Source organism: Podarcis filfolensis (assembly GCF_964270895.1).
Source record: "Podarcis filfolensis genome assembly, chromosome: 1".
NCBI classification, from domain to species: Eukaryota; Metazoa; Chordata; class Lepidosauria; order Squamata; family Lacertidae; genus Podarcis; species Podarcis filfolensis.
This window is the reverse complement of record NC_139604.1, coordinates 111,418,243-111,423,913: the sequence shown is the minus strand read 5'-3', so window position 1 is coordinate 111,423,913 and position 5,671 is coordinate 111,418,243.

The following is a 5,671-nucleotide window of genomic DNA, read 5'->3' as shown; positions in this document are numbered from 1 at the left end:
AATGGGACAAAATTTATATTGTAATTCAAGTATGTTTGAGAGAAAGAGAAGGCTGGACTGTGGCTCAGAGGCAGAGCATGTGCTTTACATGCAAAGGGTTCCTGGTTCAGTCCTTGGCACCTCCCAGCCATTGGCTGGGAGAGACCCCTATCTGAAACCCTGCAGTACCTCTGCCAACCACTGTATACAACACTGAGCAAGGTGCATCAATGGTGTCACTTGGTTTAAGGTAGGTTTGCCTCATTTCTCTGTTGAAAAGAGAAAGACAGAGATCCCTCTCCACACCTTTCTAACTGTAGAAGCTTCACTCAGTCTAGAATTCTGAAAAGCCTTAGATTCTACAATTGCTCCACCCCGCACTCAATTCTATGCTCCAGGAATGGGAAACTTTATGCTTCCCTCTCCAGCCCTTGAGACTCTCCCCAGGCCATACCTTCTCTTTTCAGGCCACAGCCATCAGTGGCTGGAATGTCTTCCTGAACTGCTTTAATGTCTCCTGCTTGCCTGGATAGAGAAGTCTCTCTCTGTGTAGAAGTGTATGACTTTTGCATGGCTGGAATGTAGCTTATTGGGCAAAGGTAAGATTCATAGCCCTTTCTCCACCCAGTTTTTGCCTCTGGTCCTGTCAGCCAAGAAAGTGGAGGCAATGTGGCCCTGACCTGGAAATAGTCCCTCCACTCTGCTATATTTATTCATTTCATTAAAATAATGGATATGGGTTGTTGTTATTCTTTTTTAAAAAACCCTCCACTTATGGACAAACTCCATGTTACACACAACACACCCTCTAGAAAATGAGATAAGGCCTCTTTTGTGGGGATATTCTGGACCAGGGAAGTGCTTCCAAACTGCAAATAATTCCCAGTGTGATTTCCCACCCACACTTTGTAGTTATATATATATATATGTTTTCTCTTTAAAAAAACATGCAAGCAATGCCCAGAACCTTGGGAGGTGTATCGGTTTTATGTTTTAATAAACAGATCAAGAAGGTGAATCACACACAGAGACAGAGAATTTCCCCCCTCCCTCTCTCATAAAATTGGAACTCATTGACATCGAACGAAGGCTGAATGTTGGAAGATTCAAGACAGACAAATTCCTCACACATTGCAGAGTTTCACTTTTTGCTGTAACAGAAAGTGGTGATAGCAACCAACTTGGATGGCTTTCAGAGGAGATTGGACAAATTCATGCAGGGTAGGCTGTCTATGGGTACTAACACAAATGATTATGTTCTACCTTCACTCTTGGAGACAATATGCTTCTGAATACCAGTTGCTGGAAACTTTAGGTGGGAAGAGCCCTATTGTGAGTTTCCTATAGGCATCTGGTTGTCCGCTATGAGAACAGGGTGGTCAACTAGATGGGTCATTGGCCTGATCCAGCAGGCTCTTCTTTTGTTCTTACTTCTTTGAAAATGTCCAGCACGTAATAAGTATGGGAGCAAAAATGAGGTCGTAGTTATTATCAAGCCTCAAAAAAGTACATGTTGGCAGAATTTAGTTCTAAGTTCAGAAACATGGTGCAAATGTAAAAAATGGCAAAGGTTTATCTACCCTATAATGAGTAGTTCAACAACAACAACAGGAGAGCTTTGAGGTTTTCCCAAGAAAAATGCTGCTATATCCAAAGGAATTATCAGTGTGTTGTATGCCTATTAGCAATACATTCAAAACACTGATACTTTCATCTGTTTGGTACCGGCATTTATTCATGCCACTGTTATGATGGAATATGCCAGGAGGAGGCTTTTAACAATACAGAAAAACACCTCCGAAATGCACTGTCTAGTACTGCTCATGGTGATGTCAACGTTTGCTTTCTTGTTCAACTGCGCTTTCTAAATGCCCCAAAACTCATATAAAATGCAAGGTAAATTGCAGTTCCTTTTAAAATTATTTCTCTTTGCTATGTATGACCCATTTGGTATCATTTCCACATGGGGAGAACACCTCTGTGGTGCATGCAATGAATCAAATTGTGCTGATCTGAATTAGTCTTCCTTAAACAATTAAGTAATTTGATCAGGTTAAATAAAATTAAGAGAAAACTGTGTACACATGCGCGTACACACAAAGAAAGATACCCAGCTTAGGCCTAATAATAAAAGGATTTTTCTGACTACAATCTCCAATACAAATGCTTCCTAATACTTTGTAAGTCACTGAGATTTGCAGATTTGCTGCGTTTAACTGCCCGGGAACACATTTTAACACATCTGCATGCCAACAAACATGATGTTCAGAGTCCGCTTAGCTAATCACAAGCATAGTGTGTCCTGCTGGCTCCAGGGAGTTCTTGATGTGTAGTACCAAAACATGGAGTGCATCACATGCTGAGGATATCCTACACCATCTTGAAAATAAATTGTGCTTTTTGCAAAGCATTTCCCCGAAGCTCTCTTCAGCGTATTACTGCAAACTGTTATAGATTGTTTTACTAGAATAAGCCAAGCCATCCAAGCTGTGGTAATTTCGGGCAATTACAAGCAGAGATATGAACCCAAGTTTAGCAGCTGTTCAGTTTCATCTGCCTGATGATGAGAAAGCAGTGTTCGCTACTGCGGTGCCAACAGATTGCCAGGAAACTGCCAAAGCCATCCACAGTCTTCAGAGGTTAAACACTAGAGGCAAGGGTTGGATTCACACGTCCTCTGGAGTTTCTGCTCCTGGGATGCTCTGTTGAAAGTAGGGTGAGACATGCTTTCTTATTCCCAACCGCAACCCCCTATGCCTTCTGAAAATCTAGGAGTTAGGAGACTTTGCAAAACATTGTAAAAGGTGGGATTGGGGGCTACAGTTGGAAGTGGGAATTGGGAAAAAAGATTATCCTGCTGTCCTTGAATAGGAGCCATGAATGCAAGGAGCACAAAGTTTAATCTCCAATCCCCCACCCCAAACAGATTGGCCATGTTAATGAAATCCTACATTGCATTAATGTTGCCAACCTTCATGTCACATTTGCAGACATTGTAAAACAGAGTTGGTTTGCCGACAGGCCTGGTGGCTGATGCCAGTGTTAAGATTCCTGCTCTGTGATTTCAGTCATGGGACTGTTGTCTATCACATGATGGTGTATGTTTTGACTCCACAGTGTGGGAAGTGACGGAGACAGGATGTTTGCGTTACTGTGTTTCCTGAAGTCGGACTATTGTCCTTTGTTCTTTTCTCTTTGCTGTCTGATGCTAGAGAGAGAGATGCTAGAGAGAGAGAGAGGGAGCCATGTTGCAGTGCTCTCTGTGTGTTTATATGTAAATAAAGTAGATTAGCCAAAATGCTGAGTTGCTGAGGTCTGTGTAGAAGTGTATGAGAGTCTGCTGAGAGTCTGCAAACACTCTGTGGATCCCTAAGTGTGCCGGTGTCTGTTGGCATCAGTCGCTGTGGATGTTTGGGCTGAAGAAAGCTTTTGAAGCTCCCGAACGATCAACCAGGAGGGAGAGAACATACCAGTCGGGCATGTGTCTCTGCCAGGGTCTTACTCAAGTGTAGGACGAGCTCCTGACAGCTAGCTCCCCATAGAACACATCCTTGGGATTCTTGTAGACGACCACAGTGCCACAGTCAGGTTGTGTATCCACAGCAGTGGCCAGAGGAGGACGAACTGCTGGGAGTACAGAAAGAATTGCCATGGTAGAGCTGCTTCAGCACAACCAGACCCTTTGTCTGCCCCAGCTGCAACATAACATATCTCTCCTGTATTGGTCTGTACAGCCACAGCTGGCGCTGTAACTCCCCAATGGTTTGGAGAGGCACACCCTTCCCTTACTTCCTGAGACAGAAGGATGCCAACCGACACTGGACTAATATCAATGAGGCTTGTGCCCATGTATGTAGCTGCTTCATTTCTCAGTGAGCCTGAATGCAGTGTGAAAGTATCCAATTAACCATAGTTTCAATTTTGTCTGAACCATGAAATTGTGGTTATCAGCATCAGCACAAGCCAGGATACGCTAGCACAGGTTGAAATTTGGTTTAAGACCCTGACATTTTCTGAAGCTGGGAACCAAAATGTCCTGCTTAACTGTGGTTCATTGAAAACATCTGCATTGTAGATATTAATACTGCTGCTGCTATTTAGTTTAGAGAAAGGGCATGAGAGAAAAAGATCCGCCATGCTCTCTTACCATTTCTACACTCTTCAGAGCAAGCCACATGGGAGCAGCTAATAAGCAAAACAATCTGGCCACATTTTGTTTGACCCACTATTATGAAACTCAGAGGGGGAACGCTCATGTTCCAGTCTATGATACATTCCTAGAGAACAAAGTGAGAAATGCAGGCTCGTTTCCTTGAGCTACATATTTGAAAAGTGAACAGGAGTGAGTCCTTACCTCTCACCTCCTCTGCAGTTCCATCATGGATATCCACATGCTGTTCTGAACTAAAACATCCCACATATACCTGTCATAATGGAACCTATGGGTTTCTGACCAATACCCAGGGAGCAGGTTGCACTTGGCTCAGAAACACCTGCCATTAAGAAGCCTGTAACAGCAGCTAAAGCACCATGGTGCATCTTTGCCTTGGTTCCAGCTGATATTTTAATCTTGAGCGTCTCCCTTGTATTAATTAAAGGGATGTTAACCTCTGGCCCACAGTTGGGAGGGCCTTCCCATCAGCCATCAGAGCTTTTCCATGGGGTTTTGTATCATCAGTGAGAGATCAATAACAAGCTCAAGCTAAATTATGGTGGGTGTCCAAATAGGGAAAAGATTAACATCGGGGATAATATTTTTCTCTGCCTGTTTTCCTCCCTACCACGGTAGAATGGCTAATAGATTCCTTTCAAATTGCATCCTACTCAGACTTGATGCTTGCTAATGAAGGAGCTCTTTTGGAAGATTGGTAGCTGGAGAAACAGTTTTGAATACCAATCCCCAGGGTAGAATGGACATGGGCCTGCAGACGTATGGCTTGAACCAGGAACCAGGCTGAAATTTCTCAGGAAAGACTTTTTCCTAAGAACATTTCAGAGAATGTTCATATCCACACACAAACACAACACACCCTGAAAATGAAGGCCATTTTGCTAAATGTTCTCTGTCATTCTTCTGTATTGTTTTTGTGATGGGTGCCATTTACCCACTTCTCCCCACTGTCCTGGAACCATACTAGGCCCAAGGCATAGTAGAGAAGGCAAAATGGTGGCCAGGGTGGCAACATGTTTCCAGTTCTAACAAAAACAAACAGAAGAGAGATTGTCAAGGTGGGAGAGAGAGAAAGACACTATGCCACTGAAAGAGCTAATGATGAGCCCTATCTCCAAGAAAATGGTGGAGAATCTCTCCTCCCCTTAGAAAATAATTCATAGGATAGTTCCCCAATTTTAAAATGAATGGTTTTGGTAAAGCCAAATTGTCTCTCCTTCCTATTTAATCACAGAATCATAGAACTGTAGAGTTGGAAGGGACCCTGAGAGTCATCTATTCCAACTTCCTGCAATGCAGAAATGTCAATGAAAGCATCCATGAGTGAGCACTCTTTGGGTTCAGTCAGTCAACCAGCTACAAATCCACCTTACAGTTACCTTGTCTAGCCCATATTTTACCAGCTTCTTCACAAGAATATCATGAGGGACTTTGTCAAAAGCCTTACTAAAATCAAGATACACTGCATCCATAGCATTCCCCTGATCCACCAAGCTAGTAACTCAGTCAGAAAAAGAAATG